The following is a 21,786-nucleotide window of genomic DNA, read 5'->3' as shown; positions in this document are numbered from 1 at the left end:
ACACAATTGTAAGACTTTTCCACTGCAGAAAGGTCTAACAGTTACTATTTTCTGACTATGCCTTGTGACCCAGCCCCTCAGTCTTTCAACTCTACCAGCCAATGATGCACGTTGCCCCTGCTGGGACCCTGTTGTATAGACAGTCAGAACCACCAAACACAAAAGGAAACAGTTACTTAATGTTGTCCATCCGAATAACATCTCCAGATGCCCAACGCCACTTGCATGAGTGCGGGATCGCTATCCCCCTGTAAACAAAAGGTTGTGACCCAGAAAACTGGCTTGCTCCCCATCTGGAGAAATGTTTTCCCCTCAAGCAAAGGTGTGACCTGCCGTAGACCCTAGGCAGTCAGCTGCAGATGCCCACAAGGCACAAGAAAGCCCTCAGGTCTCTTCAGGATGTTTTCCAAAACAAAGCACCCTGTGGCGTGGTTCCAGGGAGAGGGAGCCAACAAACCTAAACAGGGGCCATGATGTCAGGCACTGTTGTCATCCCGATCTGGAGATCAAAGACAGTCTCAGCTCCCGACTCAGGTTCAGCCAGCACCTCTTGGACACCACACATTCTAGATCACAACTGAGCACAGGTCCCCTTGGTTGCAAGCACAGTTGCCTTAGACTCTACAATCTTCCCCCGCACTACTCAAACTCCTCACGTCCTTGCACCTCAGATGGCAGCTAATCTTTGCGCACACACTGCTGTTGCACAGCGAGATGGTGTACGTCAGGTTGATACTTGTCCCAACCATGATCACTTCCACCTGTCTCCACCGCACCTAGTGCGGTCCTTACCATCTCGTGGAGACAGTGAGATCCTTTGTGTTCCTGGGATCTCATGGACAGGAGGTCCACTTGCCAGGCTCCAGAGAGTACTTTGAGGCCCAGGCCATGACAGTAAGCACTTAGCTTCAGGCCAGTAATGTCCAGGCAAAATCCACCAAGTGATAGTCCCTTTCTCGGAGCACGACAAGCTCCAAACCACCACAAGTTAGCGATTAGTCCAATTGCAGTCCCTTCTGCCCTAAGGACTCCTTGTATCAATGTCCCAGTATCAGTTCGGCATAGTATGGTTCCATATCCAAAAGCGTCTCTACTTTCGGAGGCCAAAGCCACAGTAGTTATACCCACAATAGCCTTTGAAAATATGATCAGTCTGAAAGGCCACCTTTGAAATGCACAGGCCCCGCTAAATTATGTCCTGTCTACCATCCTGCCCCAGGAGGTTTGATCACAATCTTTAGTGGGGCAAAGACCCTGACTCTCGGAATGCAGGTGCCAATTCCCCTCCACGTTACCATCCCAGAAAGGCCATTCAGAGTCAGAGATCTTCAGTTTCCTGTGAACCCCTAGTTTATGACCCTCTATCAGGAATGCACAGAAATGGCTGTCTCCCTAGCACCCAGTTGTGAATTATGAAACAAGCCACCAGGCACTTAGAGCCTCCACATCGAAATGACCACATTCCCAAAGTCACATTTCCATCACTGTAATGTCAAACCCACTCCCAATACCGGAGAGGATTCACCATTGTGAACTCATCATTCCCAAACATCATACTGTTACTACTCAGTCCATAGGAAATAAGCTAGACAGCCTTTCCCGACATCCTCTCATGCTAATCCAATGCGAGAAGCAGTTCCCATCGTACTGAGCACACCATCCAGTGTCATACATGACTTTTGCAGAAAACACATACACACACCTGCCCAACCTCTTCCCAGCACCGCACCCCGTCACCAGGGAGAACTCTGATACAGCAGGAAACATGCAGAACATTGGCACATGACTTTGTAGATGCCAAGTCGAGTAACAGTAACCGTGTAGACAGGCCACACCAGGGCAAACCTGTGGCACAATCGAAGAGCTACCTTCGAGGATGGCACAACCAGTACGGCAGACCCCCAAAGGCACATTCAAGATACATGCCCCTGGTATAGGTCTTTCCCCATAACAAAGGACTAACTTGAATTAGCCAATTATATAAACACCACTCCACAGTGTGTATATGATCAGCACAGCACTGTGACAATGTACGGCAGGGCCAAATGCGCTCAAGTCAAAAGGCTAGCCTCCAGAGTAACGGAAAACTGTGAAGGAGAAAAACAAAAAGTCGAGGGAAAGCTCCCCAGAATGGACTGTTTCCAACAGTAGCACTTGTTGAGGTCTAGTTTGGAAAAGAATTTTGAATCATTGAGTTGAGTGATCATGGACTCGATGTGAGGACCAGGATGGGGTTCTAGCTGTGTTGCCTCATACGGCTGGCGAATATCAATGCATATGCGGATATCCCCTGGACTGTTTTTCTTTGGGACAACCATGATGGAAGACACCCACGTGTGGGGCCTTTGGATAGTTCAATGACCGAAACCCTAAAAATGAAAAAATTAATAAAAATTATTAATATATCTGTGGGTTTGATGCTGTGACTCCTTTGATGGTTGCTCCGATGTCCTGTGTGCATCCCTGGATCCTTGTATAGGACCATATATAAAAGGTATTGTCAGGGTTTTCTCTTGTTCTTACTTATAGTTCAAAGATGTCAAGGTTGAGTATATTTTCAATTTCTCTTTCCACTACTTAATGGAGGTGGAACGTGACTCCTGTGCCTCTTCACCACCAGGCGGACAGTTTTGTCAATGTGAAGGTGGACACGGGTATCTTTCAATTTACAGAGACCAGTGAAGAGGGATTGGAAACAATACGTGTTATCTGGGGCTGTCTCAAGGTGGAAGTTGATGGAGATGAGTCCCATTGGCACTGCCTTGTCAAAGCTTAGAAGACACGTGCCTGTTGTCTTGCCCTGTAGCACATGAATGACAGCTGTGATGGATTTCTTGCCATGTGACAAGGTTGCAGTGAAGGAACAAGGGCCATGGAGAAGCTTGGATGCAGTCCAAGTGTAGACTTTGACATGCGAGTGCAAGAGTTTCGGCACTGGGTCGAGTTTATTGAATTGATCGACAGACATTACATTGATCGGCGCCAGTGGGTGCACACCTGGGCAGGTGCTCATGGCTCTCGCTATGAGTGCCTGTTTTCAGCACCCTCAAGCAGTTTGCCAAGCCCAAGGCTAGTGGCAGTATCCAGGCACTGAACCCCTAAGGAACAGGACCATGGCAGCCTGGAATTTAGAAAGTATTGGTACTGCTGCTCTACCTGTATGTGAGCGATGCTGTGGATTTCCCTAGGCAGCCTATTGGCATATTTTCTTCCCACACATGGATTCTTCTTTGCGTTTTAATCAACTGTGCCCAGCCATGAAGAGAGGTAATATCTTGTCTGCTGACAATATTGACAGAGGCACCATGGTTGACCTTAAAGTTCAGGAGTTGCCCGTCCAAGGATAGGCCAACAGTGGGCCACGAGGATGCAGGAATGTGTGTGGACATCATCATGAGGTATCCACCTTCCTCGCTATCACTAGTTAGTGATGTGGTGGATTGAGAGGATGGTGAGGTACGTGGCAGGCCTCTGACTGTGGCGAGAACTCCCCTTAAATAATGATGTTGCATGTCACTTGATTTGGGATGGCGTTGGTGATCACTGCCCTGTTTGTCTCTGCGTCTGCTACAATAATTGAGTTGTTGTGTGGAATAGGCATGGCAGACAGATTTAAAGTGGTTTTCTTTGCCACAGTCTTTGCACACTTGTCCTAGATGCGGGCACTTCCCATCATGTGAGTATGACAGCCCATATCTGTAGCTGAATTTTGGGGCATCTGATGGCTGTAATTTTGGTTTGTCATTGCGCACTAGGTGGCTCTTGCCTATGGCCAGTAGAAATTTGACATTGCTTACACCCGCTTTCATGTTGGCTGCCTACTTGTCAACACATTCTTCTGTATGGGCTGTGACGTGCCTTTTGGGTAGGGACTGGGTTTCCCAGCATTCACCTTCTAAAAGCTTTGGCCTGGCAGCTGTCATTGATCCTAAGGCACATGGCCTCCTCATTGGAGAATTCGGAGAAACAGCAGTGCATAATGAATGTTTCTAAGCACTGGACAAAGTCATCCATTAACTACTCTTATTGTTGGCAAGCTTTTCCGAACATGTACCGTTCATAGTACACATTGGTGGCAGGAAAACACTTTTTAAAAAGTTCGTCCTTTATCTTGCCATACCTTTTGGCTTATTTTTTGAGAATCTTCTTGAGAGCCTCATTGCCTCATTCCGTGGAAGGTTCTTGAGGCAGCGAATCACTTTGTTGTCATCAGATTAATCTAAGGCCTCAATGAAGACATTACATTTTTCTATCCAGTCAGAACACCGGGTCCAAGTATTGTGCTTCTTGAATGTGTCAAAAGGGAGTGATGGCTTCAGGAATGCAGCAGCATCGTATGCAGGCCGGCTGTCAGTAGACATGATGGTACACAGTGAAATGTGCTCATGAGTCTCTCACAGCACAGGAGAGAAGAATGAGGTAGCAGGTAGAAGTGGTTGGCAGCAGTGAGTAGGAAACTAACAGGAATTGCGTAATGTAGAATGATAGCCAGGCAGAACCGACACAGGCCATGATATAATGGGTCTCATAATCCAATATGGCTGCCAGCAGGAAGCAGGCCCAGGCTAGGAAACAGTGGGCCACACTACTCAAAGATGGCCACCAGCAGTTACTAAGGCCTGACAGAAAGCAAACAACTTCCAATCCAATATGGCCTCTATGAAGTGAGGAAGCTTCAGTATCAATCCAAGATGGTTGCCGAACAGGGTGTTTGGACTGGAATACTGAGGCAGGCGTGCAGAGCCCCAATCTGCCACTGGGACCCACACAGGTGAAGAAGCCTGAAAGTGGCTGAGTAAGGGCTCCCTTGCAGGGTCGTACTTTAGGGGGGTGTTTGGGGTATTACACCCCCCCTAAAAAATTCTGGGGCAGATTTACAAGAAAGGGACGCATCTGTGAAGATGCGTCACTTTCCCTGCGCCACTTTGAGAATCCCTTACACCACTATGGATGCGCTTTATTTACAATACGGCGCACCATGGCGCAAGGATTGACAGCTGCGTCAGAAATTCTGAAGCATCTGTTGACGGAAAAGTCACGCATTGCTGGAGTCGTGTGGCAAGCACAACGCAACTTCATCAATGCAGGAGGAGGCAAAGAATTTGACACAGTGGCGTCCTAGAAGTGGGGCAGTGAAATCTTGTAGATTTCACTGCGTCACTTCTATGAGGCTTTTTGGTGTTGGAACGCCCACCCTGCATACATTATACCTGATGTAGGTATAATGTGACGCAGGGCTTTACAACGTGAGGCATCTCCCTAGATGCGTCTCGTTGTAAATGGGACATGTTTTTACGCTGTTGCTGCGTCACAAAATGTTACGCAACTGCGGCACACAAACGACACAAGGGGCTATGGTGAGGTGTTTGTTGGATTTCACCTTGGATTTTCAAATACACATAGACGAAAACACACACACTCACTCCCATTTCTCTGTTTTAAAGGTCTCCAAAATGTTTGTTAGTTCAAAACATATTGTGTTTCAAGCATTCCTAACGCACTGCCACTTAAGTCCCCCTCATGCCCTGCTTCTCATATCATTTATTTTCACAAGATATTACAGCATGATTGTTGTGAAATCTGAAGTTCACCCCCCCCAATCTTACTGACCAAGTTCTGCCCCAGCTCATTTGCCTGTGGGATTCTGTTCTTATTTTGATGCCACTCAGGGCTAGGAGCTGAGGCGGCTGCAGCAGTTCAGGCGATACTCGCTTGGGGGCCACCTGGTGTCAATTAATTAATCAATCATGGGTTTGTTGAGAGCGACTGCTCACCCGTAAGGGTCTCAAGGCGTTGGGGTGGATGGGTGGTGCAGGATCCAGTCCATCTAGGAGGAGTTCTATCGAAGAGCCATGTTTTGAGGTTTCTCTTGAAGATGGGGAGTGATGTTGTCAATCTGAGGTGGAGTGGTAGGGCGTTCCAGGCTCTGGCCATGAGGAAAGAGAAATAGTTGCCTCCTGATCTGGACTTCCTGGTGCGGGGGACAACGGCGTGGGAGAGCTAGTCTGTTCGTAGGGTCCTTTGTGGTGGATGGAATTCAAGTAGGCTGCTCAGGTAAGCTGGTCCGGTGTTGTGGAGGGCTTTGTGTGCGTGGGTGAGAATCTTGAAGGTGATTCTAGCCTCAATGGGGAGCCAGTGGAGTGTGCGCATGTGCTGGGAGATGTGACAGTGTCTTGGCAGGTTGAGGATTATTCTTGCAGCGGCGTTCTGGATGTTTTGTAGCTTACGGGTGAGGTTTTTGTTGATTCCAGCATAGAGTGCGTTGCTGTAGTCAAGTCTGCTGGTGACGAGGGTGTGAATGACGGTCTTTCTGTGTTCGAGGGGGATCCATTTGAAGGTCTTGCATAGGAGGCTGAAGAATGTGGAAGCAGGAGGATGCAACGGAGTTGATCTGGCGGTCCATTTTGAGTTCAGAGTCCAGGATGATTCCGAGGTGGTGTGGGAGCACGACATGCGCTCACGACAAGCAATTATATTCTGACCTCAATACTGCTGGGGGCCAGGAGATGAAGCTGCTGCAGTGACTCGAGAAAGACTCACTTGGGGGCCGGCTAGTGTTGTAGCCCTGCGTGCCCATAGCAAGTGATGGACGCTGACCGAGTAGAGTGCTGTATGAGAAAACGCTCACCTCATCACGAGTTGTCATGTCTGGGCTGCAAGGATGACAAGACACGAGGTATGTTGGCACACTTCTTTATTTCTCATAGGCAATGTGAAGTAGCAACATGCTATACCTCCTACTCATATCTTACTGACTCCTCCCTTTCTGTCGCCTGCCTTTTAAATCTGCCACCTCTGAGTGGGGCTGTAACAACAAAGCCAGCCGGAGGCAGAGTCAGGGTCCTAGAGTTCCAGACTCCACACACAGGAGGGCGGCACTGGTGGATCTTGCATGATTTTTATCAACAAATGCCACGTTGACAGTGTTGATAAAAAAACAAACAAGAGAAAATGAACCTGCATTATAGAGCTGTGAAGCTCCATCTGCCAGAGTGACCTTCTTCTGTCACAATGTGTCCGGTACCTTCAGAGGAAAATGTTTCTACTTTGCTCTTGAAGTACCGAGAAAGTATGAGCCTACCTTCTGATTTCCCCACTGTTCAGCCTTTTTGTGGCAGATGTTGCTTTTATTTTTTCTTGCTGTCGTATTTTTTTTAAGAATGAATTTTAACATTTTGTTTTTTTATGTATTAAAGTCTTTTCTTGATGTGTGGAAACAGTCAAGCAGTCTCTTGTATGTTGTCCCCACTGGTGTCCTTCCTCTGTAGATGTGCACAGGCACACATAACAGAATAAGAGACAGGTATCTGCTATGCTCTTTCTGCCCTTCTTGTGTAAAAGCAGCCTCCCTTTAAAAAGTGAAAGGAAAATACAGAAAGGAGATTAGGACATGTGGAGATGAGAGAAGAAAGAGCATAGCAGATACCTGATTCTCTGTGTCAGACATGTTGGAAGCATAGTTGAAGCCCTCAAAGTCAGTTTTCAACTTCATTCACTAAAAAGGGTTTCTGAGGGATTGCCCACATAGACCTCAACTACCATTCAAGGGTCTCCATTGATTACAAACCTCCTGCAAAGATTTTGTGTTTTGTTGTTTCTATCAGGGCTCACCTGAATTTTCCACAGGAACAAGAGGCAAGAGAATGAAGAGAAGATCCCTACTTCCCGCTATCACCTAGTCCGCCCAACAACGTCAAAGCAAAACCAGTGTAAAGGTGGAAGAGGGGAAACAATGGAAGGAAAAAATTGAAGAAGGTCCCTCAGTATGACCCTGGCAGCAAAGTTTTGTCACTGGAAATGTTGGTGATCCCTGTAAGCAAAGAACCAGAATAAGACTATACTAAGGGTAGAGAGAAACAAGTTTGTAAACAATAACTAAACATATGTCAATTTGCTCTACCTGATTTATTCCCCTCTTCTACTACCATCCAAAAGAATTATTTCAGGAGTCAACAAGTAATTCTGCATTGAAGATAGCAAAACAGAGAATATCACAATGTGTACCCTATTTCTTTTACGCAATTTACATGTACTAGATAATGTGCTCGCCATGAATATGAACATAGAAAAAGAAATATAGCCCCAAAAATAGTAGCCTAGTCACCGACCCCAATAAAAGATATGTATAAACAACAATAATAATAAAAAAAATACGCTAACAGTGTGCAGGCTAACGTATTTCTTGTCTCCTTATATCAGGAACCTTAATCACTGACTGTTCTACTTCAGCACAGTCAAGAACATTGCAACAAAAGGAATGCAGATGCCCATTTCAGCCATGGAGACCCACTCAGATAAGTAATACTGGTATATTAACAGTGGAACTTCTTACACATGCATCTGGGGCGCAATCGTGTTACCGCCTTCACCACACAATGCTTTACAGGATTCTTTCTTGCTTTTTAAGCAGGAAGAACTCCTGCCGATGACGCCGGATGGATGCAGAGCCTCCGTAGTGATGCAAGCCAAGATTTTGGTCCTCGGGTCCAATAGAAAAATACACTGTTTAAAAAATTTTGTATTCACCACTCTACTGGAAAACCAAATTGCAGGCAATATTGCATTGAAAATAAGAGCTTGAGCACGAGGTCTGTCTGAAATTTAAAATGTAAATTCATGACATTTTGTAAAAAGTCAGGAACTGTAGCATGTCGCGATAATTGAATGCTGGGCATATCTCGAAATTGAGGTCACGCAAGATACCACCAAAGCAACTGGTTAGATGAGACAATCACAGCAGTGAACAAGGCAATGCAGCCATCTGACCGTCCACTTTGGAGGGTAAACCAGTAAACACTTTATTTATTTATATATTTGTCTTACTTTTTTCTCAATGTTTTACTTTTTAAATTCGGCTGCTCCCTTTTTAGATGAGATCACCTCAGAAGAAGGCTTCCATGACACCCGATGCAGCATTGCCTGAGTATTTCTGTGGGGTGGTCCAAAATGGCACACTGCATAGCCAAAGAGGGTAAGTTTGTGGGCAAAGCGGCTATAGGTCACTATGAAAGGGGGTACACAGCTCTGATGGAGCTGTGCAGACCATGGCTGCGGGTGTGCTGCTTATGAGTTAAGCAATGCTGAGTAAATGTGATGCAGTTTGCAGATTACATTTCAGAAACACTGAAATAACAAATGAAAACAGTAAAGCAACCAATTATTCATTTAACACGTTTGTAAAACCCCATTAATAAGAGTTGTTGGCAAATTACATCTGACAAAGTACATGCAGAATGCATCGCTCTTTAAAAGCAAGCATCTCAGAGAGCAAAACACACACCGGCTACCCAACACACACCACACTAAGTAGCACTCTACGTACACAATAACACCCCATCTTCGTGTGTCACTGTCCTGTCGTTTAACCATCAACCCCCTAAAGGTGTAAACAGGATCCTCTCGTCTGGCTGCTGTTCCTACTTGACCGTTGGTCAGAAAGGGTCATTTAGAGGGTCACAGCAGGTAAATGGTATTTGTTTTTCTTCCAAATGTGTTTCAATTGATCAGACCTCGCATGACACTCTCAGTTTCATGAAAGAAATAACCATTTACCATCTGCCACCTTCCAAATTATCACTTTTGAAATGAGGCCTGGTTAGTCATTCCGAATAGTATGCCCAGCGTTTTACACTCTTCGGTACCATGAATCTGGACCTAAGGGGCATATTAACAACACTTAGTGATATTTATCGCTAACTAGGCTTAGCAATAAATTTTTATCGCTAAGCATCGCCGGAAATTATCGCTGAGATAACGTGCTATTAGCACCATTTATCTCCAAAGCGATACATTTTCCGATAGCGTGAATATCGCTGAGAATACAGCGATATTCACGCATTAGCGACAACATGCTCTTAGCCATGTTATCCACCTCCCATTGAATAACATGGCTAAGAACTGGTCAGACCAGACGTTAGTTTTTGGCGATAGCGGTAATATTTCTACGCCTGCCTTGCTAATAGGCGATAGCGACGTTAGCAACTGCTTTCAGTCGCTAAGAGGTTGGGTACGCCCACTTTGCATGTCATTAGCAATAAATATCACTGACATGTAAAGCGGGACCCAAACCGCTCGCTATCACCTAAAGCTGTCGCAAACTGCTGTTAGCGACAGCTTGCTAATAGAGTGATAGAATTATCACCGCTTAGCGGTCAAAAACGGCTGCTAAAGCGGCGATAATTGCCTATCGCCCTGCTTGGTAATATGCCCCTACATTTCTTGTAAATAAATATAGGTCTGATATCACAAGATAAAACGATATTAGTATTTTCTTCGGCAAATTATCCCAGATGGGGGTCAAGAGATTCCCAGAGCCCAATATACTAAGCTAGGGAACTCTCTGCTCCTTGAAATGCGTCTTAAACCATGATATACATATGAAGAAGCTCCTAGAACCTCGCACTTCTCTGAGTAGTGTGTTCCACTGAAATTCCAATCCTTCATAACTGTTTAAACCTAGTGCCAAGAGACTACTGTTAGAGTGAACGCTGTGCTTTAAAAGTCGCCTTAAAGAATAATAATAATTTGCATTCAAAAAGGGGTCGTCCACCTTTGGATTTAGTCAGGCACCTCTTCCATCCACACTGGGGCAAATGTAGGATTAGGAAGAAGGGCATATGTTATATGTTATACCATTCCCCACTGCTTTTCTCTCGACTAAGGCTCCAAGGGGGACTTGGGGGAGGGCAGCCGACCCCTGGGAGGTCTCCTCCCCCGGGCTGTTTGGGAGGTTTGGGTGGGGGCCATTTTGGAGCAGTTTCCAATTTTTGGGCTTCTTTGGGCTTCTTTTGGTTGTTTTTGGAGCCCAGCCTATAAATGTGTTGGGCTCCTCCTCCCGGCCACCATTTTAGGCTTAGGTGACCTGGTGGCCTGTTGGTTTTGTAGCTAGTTTTTGTGGAGGTTAGTTTTTGTAGGCCTTTCAGTAGCGAATTTGTAGGTGATTGTTTATTCAGATTTCGTGATGGCTGGCGAAGATTATCGTGTGCTTGAAGCGATACGCCTGCTTAGCGAGGCAGGCCGCTTAGATTTGGTCATAGGTGACCGAGAACAGGTCTGGCCCCAGCGTCCCCAGCGTTTGGCGTCAGCAGGGGTGTCGGCGGTTGTGGCGGCGTGTTTTTCTCCTAAACGACGGCGCCAGGAGGCGGTGAGTGAAAGGGGCCGCTCTAGAACTAGGAGAGCGGTCCCGGGTGTGAGGGCTCGGCAGGGGAGTGGTGCGGGCCCTCTGAGCCTGTGGGTGCGGTGGGGCTTGCTGCGGGCGGGCCTGGGATGGTTGGTGAGATTCAGGCTGCGCCGGTTGAAGTACCAGTAACAGCCTTACGTGACAGAGCTGCTTCAGCTCCAGTATTGCGAGGTCGTCGTGCCTCTAGACAGCGCGGTTGCACGCGCCGCTCTGGCTCGGCCTCCGCGGTGACGGTTAGTGACGTCACTGGCGGGGGAGGCCTTCTTGGAGCGCGAGGCAGTGGCTTTTCGGCCGGTGCAAAGCGGTCAAGTAAATCCTGTGTCTGAAGGGTTTTCCCATCAGGGTGGTCATAGGCAGGCTAATTTTTCGGCGCCTGTGGACTTACAGGGGGAAAGTTTACTTACGCCTAGTCGCATGCATAGAGTTTCTTTTCCTGCAGGTCATGAGATTGCTGATTTGTCTGAGGACTTTGGGGGTACTGGGGCAGGCATGGGTCATTTTAGCCCTTTATTGTTTTCTCCTCCGGTTTCAGCTAGGGGTGAGGTGATTTCTGTGTGCAGTGGTTCTGTTGGGGAGGGTGAGTGGGCTCAGATGGGGGGCCTTGAGGGTTCTTCTCTTTTGCATTCAGGAGACAGGGGTGTGGGGGGGTCTGTTCCTGTGGTGGAACATTTGAGTGAGCCTCAATCAGGGGTCAGGGTTCGGTCCTGGGGCGGTCTGGATGTCTTTCCTTCTTGGGAGGAGGGGCTCAGGGACGCCTCGGTATTGCAGAAGAGTGGGGATATTGGGGGTATGCCTGCTATGTCTGGTGCAGTGAATTTTCCAGGTTTGAAGGTGGGTGGGAGGGATAGGGTTTCGGGTGCTTTGAGGGGGACGGTGGTTCAGGGTTCTCAGGTACAGGGTCTGGCGTCTGAGTTTATTCAAGCTTTGTTGGATTGTAGTACGGATGAAGAGGTGTGCGCTCCTTCCACCTCTCCCCCTCGGTTGAGGGCTGTGCTTAAAAGGAAAGACCCTGTTGGTTCCGTCGTTTTTCAGGAGAGTGGTCAGGGTTTTAGTAGTAGGGCTGCAGGTGAAGTGTCTTCTGCTTCTGGTGTTTTATGTAGTAAGGGACCCGGCACATCAGTCCGGCCTTTTTCTTTGCAGCTTAGAGAGCGGTCTGGAGCAGCGGACTTGGTAGGGCGGCATGCAGCCCAGTCGCGCCAAGGTGAAGGGAGGGTGGAGCCTTGCGCGGCACGTCCCGTACCATCGAGGGATCCCGTCGTGGCCAACACAAGCAGGTTCAGCGCGACCTCGATGGCCCCAACGAGGGAAGTCTCCACAGGCAGTGTAAGTAGGTCAAGCGCGACCTTACTGGCCTCATCGAGGGATTACAGCGCTGTTCATAGGAGCAGGTCCGGCACGACTTCTCTTGTTCCTCAGGTTCTTCAATGTCACAATTTGGTTTTGCCCGTGGAAAAAGCTTTTGTGAGTGGTAATAGTGGAGGAGGGTACCGGCGAGTACAGTCGGCCTCCCCGCCACAGTCAGAGTTAAGGGTTGGTAAGGCCCGTGGACGTTCGCATACATTGGAGAAAGTTCAGAAGAATGTGGTGTTACCTGCTCCTCCCCAGTTAGAGGAGTCGTTAATTCTCGATTATGATGAGGATAGCCCTGAGGAGGGCGAAGTGCGGGACGTGGTGTCTGGGGGGGGGGCATTTTCATGTCTCTCGTAGTTCGTTACAGACACCGGTGGTGCAGAGTCAAGCGGCGTTGTCCAGACCACGAGAGCTCGGCCCCTCGGTGAGGGCTCCTCGGAGGGCGGATGACGGTTCGCGTGTGGCATGGAGAGCGGAGCCAAGTCAGCCTCCTTTGTTGCGTCCAGGTGAGAATGTGGAAACTCAGGTGCAACCTAAAATGGTGTCTGTTGGGATTGGGGTGGATTTGGTTTCTGGTGGGGCTGATGGGAAGTTGTATAAGGGTCGCATGGTGAAGGATCAAAGTGTAGGTACTGCTGATGAGGAAAAAGGTGCAGGTGCCAAAGTGGACAGTGGCACTTCCACAGTTGGTTTGGGCATGTCCAAAAATGTATTACATAGTAAGGAGTTAAAAATCAAAAAGTTGCTCTATATGGGTGTTACTAAGCCCTTGGGGGCGCATTTAATGCTCAGTACTAAAGAAAGGATATGGAATGGTGAGTATGTGGAGCTTCTGAAATTGTTACACAGGGAGGTCCGGGCTAAAGAAGGTTCTAAAGAAGAGGAATACGAATTGGCTAAGCGCCCCAAGGTCCCATTGAATATTGAAAACTGGACGGCGGCCTTTTTAATTTATGCCAGCGTCTATTGCGAGAAGTTCCCTGAGCGCTGTGTTTCACTGTTTAAATATATGGATGTGATCAGGAAAGCACAAATCACAAGGAATGATTTTGCATGGGCACAGTATGATGAGGAGTTCAGGGCGCGCATGGCCTGGGACCCGGAGGCAAAATGGAGGGAACTGGACACGGATCTTTGGCAACACACTATGGGTTCCTCTGCTAGTGGTAAGACTATTTTTACAGCTAGTGGTTTTCCTTTGGTTTATCGCCCCTTTCAGGCGCGACCCACCCGGGGAGGGGTGGGGGCCAGTCCATCAACACAGTCCAGTTCAGGCACATGCTGGGATTTCAATAAAGGGGCGTGCAATACAGAATTTTGCAAGTTCCGTCATGAATGTTCCCAATGTGGAAGGAAGAATCACCCCTTGTCGAGATGCTGGGGGCCTAGGCCTTCCGGTGGTCACCAGGGGCCACAGCAGGGTTCGGGACCTTATGTTGCTCCACAGCCCCCTCCAGCTCCCAGGGGAGTGAAATCTTCATCTGGCGTTGGGCCCAAAGACTCATACGCTGGTTAATGTCCTTCATTTGGCCGACGCTTTGCAGGATTATGAGCCTGCTGAGCTGCAGACGTTTTTATTATCAGGTTTTCAAGACGGATTTCATCTGGGTTATGAGGGTCCTCGTCTGAGGCGTTGGTCTAAGAACCTAAAGTCAGCAAGTGAACATACAGCTGTGGTCCAGGAGAAGTTAAATAAAGAAGTGTGTGAGGGCAGAATGGCAGGTCCTTTTGATGATTGGCCTTTAGAGAATCTAATCGTTTCCCCCATTGGCGTGGTCCCCAAAAAGGAACCTGGGCAGTTCAGGCTCATCCAACATTTGTCTTGGCCGGAGGGTGGGTCGGTAAATGATTTCATCGACAATGAAGCTGCTTCTGTGTCCTATTCTTCTGTTGATGTGGCAATGGCATTGGTAGTAGCAGCGGGCCCTTCTGCTTTGATGGCAAAATGCGATATTAAATCTGCATTTAGACTGCTTCCAGTCCATCCTGAGGATTGGAGTCTTCTGGGTATCCATTTCCTTGGGAAGTGGTACGTGGACAAAGCATTGCCAATGGGCTGCTCCATGTCATGTGCATTGTTTGAAACTTTCAGTACGTTTTTACAATGGTTTTTCACACAACAATGTGGACATAAGTTGGTCACACATTACTTGGATGATTTCTTTTTTGTGGGTGCTGCAGATTCTTCGGACTGCCAGAATGCTCTGTGTACTTTTCAATCACTTATGTATCATTTTGGTGTGCCACTGGCTCCTGAAAAGACCATGGGACCTTGCGCGACCATGTCTTTTTTGGGAATCTAACTTGACTCACAGGCTATGCAGGCGCGTTTACCAATGGACAAGAAGCAAAAAATGCTGGAATTGGTGGAAGTGATGTTGTCTAAGGAGAAAGTTTTGGTGAGGGAGGTTCAATTTTTGCTGGGTCACCTTAATTTTGCATGTAGGGTGGTCAGGGCGGGCAGAACCTTCTGTAGGCGCTTGGGCAGGGCTCTTTCTGGCCATTACTTGCCTCATCACCGAGTTCGATTGTCAGCAGGGGTCAAAGAGGATTTGCATATGTGGGTCACTTTTTTGCATTCTTTCAATGGTGTGCCTTTTTGTAGAAGGGTTGACAGGTTGTGGGATGTTCAGATTTTCTCTGATGCGGCTGGCAGCGATGGTTTCGGCTTGTACTGGCAGGGAAAGTGGTGTGCACAACAGTGGCCGGAGAGTTGGAAGAATGGAGGCAGGATCATTGCATTTTTGGAATTGTTCCCTGTTGTGGTGGCAGTTACTTTGTGGGGCCAGGAGTTGGCTCACAAGAAGGTTCTTTTCAGAATTGATAATATGGCTGTGGTGCAGGTGATCAACAGACAATCTGCTAAGGACATGCAGATCCTGAAACTGCTCAGAGTCTTTGTGTTAGGTTGCCTTAAATTTGACATATGCTTTAGGGCCCTGCATGTTCCTGGTGTGGACAATGACATTGCGGATGCTTTGTCTCGTTCACAGTGGGAGAGATTCCGTGGGCTCGCTTTGGAGGCAGACGAGGTGCCGACTCCCATGCCGGAGCATCTTTGGACGGTAGGCAACACAGGGTTGTTCAGCTGGTTTTAGGATCTCTGGCTCCCTCTACTAGAATTGCATATGAGTTGGCTTGGAATGAGTTTTTGTCTTCTGGAGCCAGTAGGAGAGAGATTCTTTGGCAGAGGTCAGAGGATGTGGTTCAGTTTATTCTGTGGTTAATGGATAAAGGTTTATCTAGAGTTACAATTGCTGGGAAGTTAGCGGGTGTTTCTTTTATGGGTAAGTTGTTCTGGGGATACGCTCTCTCGGCTGGGGAGCTGGGTAGGAGAATGTTGGAAGGGTGGTCTCGGGAGCGGGGAAGTGTTCAGGTGTTGAGGTCCCCTTTGTCTTGCAGAAATTGTTCAATATCATAGCAGTGCTGCCTGTGGTGTGTACTGATAGGGCGGAAGCTTGTCTTTTTGCCACTTTGATGGTCTGGATGTTTTTTGGAGCGTTTAGGGTGTCTGAGCTGTTGGGCAGCAAAGTTACGACAGGTATATTGTGGGGAGATGTTCAGTTGTCAGTTAGGGGAGTTCATATCTGGCTATCTCATTCTAAGACGGATCAGAGGAATAAAGGCAAATGAATTTGGTTGGAAGCGGTTTCCCCCCCGGAGACTTGCCCTTTGCGGTGGGCACGATGCTGGTGGGAGTTATCGGGTGGGGTTGTTGAGCATCCTGCTTTTCAACACCTGGATGGTTCTGTGGTAACCAATTATCAATTGCGCATGGTGCTGCGTAAAGCGCTGCGTCATCTTGGCCTTGATGAGTCTTTGTATGGCACACATTCTTTTAGAATCGGGGCTGCAACTGAGGCTTTTCACAGGGGTTGGTCGAGGGAAGACATTATGGGTCTGGGGCGCTGGACTTCAAACTGCTTTCAGCGCTACGTCAGACGGGAGGTTGGGGGAGCGCTTGCGTCTTCTTCTGTTTTGCCTCTCTGATACTTCTTTTTCTTTCAGGTTCCGTGGCTGGTCCTCGCGCTGAGCTCTTGACTGTTTGGATCGTGGGGCATTCCTTCATAAAGAGAGCTCAACTTCAAGCTCGTTTGAGCTATTTTGGCACGATGCTGGGGTTTAATGACCGTTTATTTAATGTTGTTTGGAAGGGGAAGGGGGGTATGTTGTGGAAAGACTTGATTCCAGCCCTTAATTCTTGGTTGGTAGGTGGGGTTTGTCCAGATGTTTTGGTTATTCATCTTGGGGAAAATTATTTGGGTTTGGTTAAGGGTGTTGTTCTTCTGCGAGCTATGAAAAAAGATCTTTCCTTGTTGCATCAGCATTGGTCTGGGTGTCACGTCCTGTGGACTGAATTGATTCCTAGGAGGGTTTGGAGGAATGCTTTGAAACCTAAAGCCATTGATAAGTCTCGTAGGAAGGTCAATCTGGAAGTTTCCAGGTTTTGTAGAGACTTAGGCTTTGGTCGTATTGTCCATAGTGACATTCGTTACGATGCTGTAGAATTCTTTATGAGTGATGGGGTCCATTTGTCTAGAATGGGGATGGATTTATATCTCTTGGACCTGCGGGAGGTACTGTCTCGCTGTTTGACGGTTCAAAGTTTCTTGGGTAAGTAGTGTTTCTCGTTTGGTGTTTTTTCTGCTTCGAATCGCAACCCCCCCCCCCCCCCCCAGTTGTTTAGTTTCTTTGCGGGGGCAGAAAGGTGGGGGGTTTCGGTCTTTTCCCCCACTGCTTTCTGGGTGGCGGATTATTTTGGTTGGCCAGTTTCGGGCCATGATGGAAGCTGATAGTTTTTGAATTTGGATTTTGTTGGGGGAAGTTGTACAGGTTGAATTTGTGTTCGGAGACATGGGTTGGGGGATCTGGATTAACTTGGGATGTAATTGGGGTTTTGAGTTATGGCTTTGGGAAATGTTGAAGTTATAATGTTTTTGTGGGATTGTTGTATGGTTTATTATGTGATTGTGTATGTACAGGTGGGGCGGGTTTGATGAAGGGTGAGGGGCGGGGCGGGTTTTTGGGGGGTTGAAAACTATACAATCATTTGGTAAGGTTTAGATTGTTAGGCATTTGCCGAGGTTATTGTTGTGTAAATGTGCACCTGTTTCATTAAAGCAGCCTTTTTCACACTCTACTAGTTTCTTGGTCTGCTCACTCTCCCCCACCCCTCCCTCCCAAGGGGCGCTTGGGGGAGGGCAGCCGACCCCTGGGAGGTCTCCTCCCCCGGGCTGTTTGGGAGGTTTGGGTGGGGGCCATTTTGGAGCAGTTTCCAATTTTTGGGCTTCTTTGGGCTTCTTTTGGTTATTTTTGGAGCCCAGCCTATAAATGTGTTGGGCTCCTCCTCCCGGCCACCATTTTAGGCTTAGGTGACCTGGTGGCCGGTTGGTTTTGTAGCTAGTTTTTGTCCCTCCCTCCCTCCCTTTATGCGATGCTTTTCTGTTTTTTCTTTTTTTCTTTTTCATTTTATTAATTATTCCAGGCTCGGCTGGTTGCAACAGGTGGACATGGTTTTTTTTTATATTGTTATGCTTTGTCGCTTGGAACAGGTGCAGTGCGGATTATTTTGGTTGGCCAGTTTCGGGCCATGATGGGAGCTGATAGTTTTTGAATTTGGATTTTGTTGGGGGAAGTTGTACAGGTTGAATTTGTGTTCGGAGACATGGGTTGGGGGATCTGGATTGACTTGGGATGTAATTGGGGTTTTGAGTTATGGCTTTGGGAAATGTTGAAGTTATAATGTTTTTGTGGGATTGTTGTATGGTTTATTATGTGATTGGGTATGTACGGGTGGGGCGGGTTTGATGAAGGGTGAGGGGTGGGGGCGGGTTTTTGGGGGGTTGAAAACTATACAATCATTTGGTAAGGTTTAGATTGTTAGGCATTTGCCGAGGTTATTGTTGTGTAAATGTGCACCTGTTTCATTAAAGCGGCCTTTTTCACACTCTACTGGTTTCTTGGTCCGCTCACTCTCCCCCACCCCTCCCTCCCAATGAGTAGAAGCAGAGAGGTCGGGCCTGCGGCAGGGGCTACCTCCTTTCATGCTTAATAAGCTTTATTAGCAACAAGATCGCAAATAATAAATACAATCATTATATGTGAAATACCATTTGGTGAGGCTAATAACACTACAGCAGAAGGGACGCCTCTTTACAATAATGTTGTTTAACAAGAGCTATGGGAAGGAAGGAAAGGAGAAAGGAATAAAATAAAATATACATCATACAACTGAGGGTCGAGTAACATTGTAAAATGATATAGAGTAACTTAAACCTTCTTTATTTAAGTTAAAGTACCGCTTTGCATTGAAAGGGGCATGAATCAACACATTTGTATAATTTATAACTTATCAGCTGTGAGCACAATCCTGCAGTTAAGCAGCAATGCACAAGTATTAATCCAATTTAGTGGCACTCTTTTTTTAACAATCTTGCAAGGACGAGCCACTACAAAATAACCTGTGTCCTTCAAACAACATTATCCCACTGAACCACCTCAACACCTATGTCTTCTGGCCAGTGGCGTCACTAGGCGGGCGTGGGGGGTACGGACCGCACCGGGTGTCACCCCATCAGGGGGTGACACCAATCTGGTTATGCTCGCTGTGTAACACATACACAGCTCTGCAGCCTGAGCCTCACCTCTAGTCTGCGCTCTGCTTTATTACAGTGCAAGCGCACATGCTGGCTGCTTACAAAATACTGCAGTGAGTGCAGGTCGCCACGCACGCACCTACTATAGTGGTGATGTGATGATGGTAGCACACGGATGCAATTCTGACAGACACTCTCTGAAAGTTAATTGGTCACCTCAGGTGATGACTGCTGCAGTCAGTGACCACTGAAGAAAGCGACAATAGTGTACAGATAGTGTGAATGTCCCCATTTGATGGACTGGAAGACTACCGTTTCTGCAGCAGGGATTCAGGAAACAAATCATTACATAAACACAATTCTTATTCAGTGGATAAAATTATGACTTTTTCGTCATGATTCCCTTTGTTTACTGCTACCACAAATTCATGTTTATATCACAGGCACTTATCTCAAAGCTGCAGTTATTTCAACCTGACACTCAGACTTTGAAAGAATTGCACGTATGTTTCATATGTTTTTATGGTCCCAAGCCTTGAATCCTAAACTACCTCTAGTGCAGAGGTCTTCAATCTGTGGGGCGCGACCCCCAGGCGGGTCGTGGAGTCCTGGGAAGGGGGTCGCAGATTCTGCCAGAGTGCAGTTCCTGGCTTGGGCTGATCGAGGGTGCTCAAGGCGGAGGCCGCCTAATTCACACCGAGGTGTGAAAAACATCAAAGCCTCGTTAACAAGTAAAGGTCTTTTAAAGACCTGTGATAGTACTCTGGTGTGCCTTTGTGTGTGTCCAAGCTGTTTCAGCCAGGCTGACATACAGGAGCTGGGGGCGGAGGGGGGTGGGGGAGGAGGCTGTAGCCCTTTGAGTTCAATGGACTTAGCTGTGGGTTTATTTTTACTTTTAACGTTTTATATAGCGCTAGTTTAACCCGTAGGTATCAGAGCGCTTTACAAATACACAGTAAACAGCAGAAGAACATTACAATCATATCATTGGTTGAAGTCCCACGAGCCCTCATACCTGGCGCCTGTGCAAGAGAAATGTGGCTGAGAGTCTGTTCTTCATGGTGAGATGTTTTCACAGCCGGCTGCCACCCTCCCCCCTCCCTCCCTCCCCCCCCCCCCCAAGCAGGGAGGCACAGAGATGCCCTTCCATGAGAGAGGGAGACGAAGCAGAGAGATACTGACCCCCCATGGGAGAGGCATAGACAAGGTGGGTGAATGAATGATGGGTGGATGGATGGATGAAAGGGTGGACGGATGAAGGATGTATGGATGAAAGGATGAAAGGGTGAATGGCTGTATGGATGGACGGATGGAAGGATGAAAGGGTGGATGGATGTGTGAAAAGGTGGGAGTCTAGGAGTCTAGAGTCTAGTGAAACACATTCATAATAAATCTGAAATGTTCTATACTCTTCTGCAGAACTATTTTAAAGGGGAAAAGATGCTGCATCACTGACCCATTATTTGCCTTTCTTTGCTGAATAATTTAGCTAAGTATTCTGAATGGTTTTGTTCTCTGCTGATGCATAATGTAAGCGGTCCTGGGTATGCCAAGGCAACACCATAGAACTGGTCTTTCACTCCATAATTAGCATGCCACAGTTTGAGTTATTAAGGTACAATAGGGCTGCGCCAATCAAACTGTCAGGATTGGCCTGAGCAGGTAAACGCGGTGAGGCCGAAGACTCAACAGAGGACGAAGAGGGAAACTTGATTGTCACCTGCTTACTGCTTGACCGAGGCCCTGTTCCCGCGTTCGGAGTCTCGTGGCCCAGCTTTGCGAGAGTCTTTGCAGATGTCCTCAGGTGGGTGCGTGCCATGGGAGAGGAATGCGAGGAACTCGCGCTAAGGTTAGCAGCAAGACGGCTGCTTCGCCTCAATATAAATAATAATGAACTTTTCGTTGATCGGAAAAGGCACGGCACATGCAGTAAACCGTCACTCTGGGGTCTTCCTGCTGCCTGGAGACTAGAAAAAATACAACTATTGTGAAACTCGGTTGCTTAGATTTTGTTATGGTAAATCCTGGAGGCTGATGTGTAAAAGCATCAGCGTCCTCCAGTATAAAGTGAAAACTGCCAGCGAAACAATTCACTGAAAAATAATAAACATGACAGACAATTAAACAGATGTATCACAGTAGCGGATGCACGATTGATTACACGTAACTCAAAATCCATATCATCTTACCTTTGCCAATCCTCTGTTCTGCACTTCCATGTGCTCTAAATATTATTTAGAAGGCATGAGGGCAGTGTGAAAGTTGTATACGAATTCCTAAAGCTGTCTGTCTTTCCAAAGGAAAGGGACCATTATCAGTCATGGACCACACTCAAGGTACCCTTGTCCCGTGCATAGATGGCAATTTCTTTTCACAATGTGCAAAGCAAAATTGTGCACCTTTTGGCTGTTTGGTAGATCTGATCTTGACATGAAGCAATTAAGGTGCCTGCGCCACTGGAAAAACGGATAGGTGTAGCTTCCGTATCACAATTTGCTTGCTCACATTTCCTTAATAGGTCACGAATGTCCCTCTAACAGAGAGTATGCAGTGCACACAGCTATGATGATTAAGGCATATTATTATTGCATACCATACCAGATCGGATATCTGGCTTTTGAGAGTTAGAGAGTTCTTTGTTTAGGAGTGGAAAATGCGTCT

The sequence above is a fragment of the Lissotriton vulgaris genome, chromosome 5, assembly GCF_964263255.1.
Source record: "Lissotriton vulgaris chromosome 5, aLisVul1.2, whole genome shotgun sequence".
In the NCBI taxonomy this organism is placed as follows: Eukaryota; Metazoa; Chordata; class Amphibia; order Caudata; family Salamandridae; genus Lissotriton; species Lissotriton vulgaris.
This window is presented reverse-complemented; position numbering follows the sequence as displayed.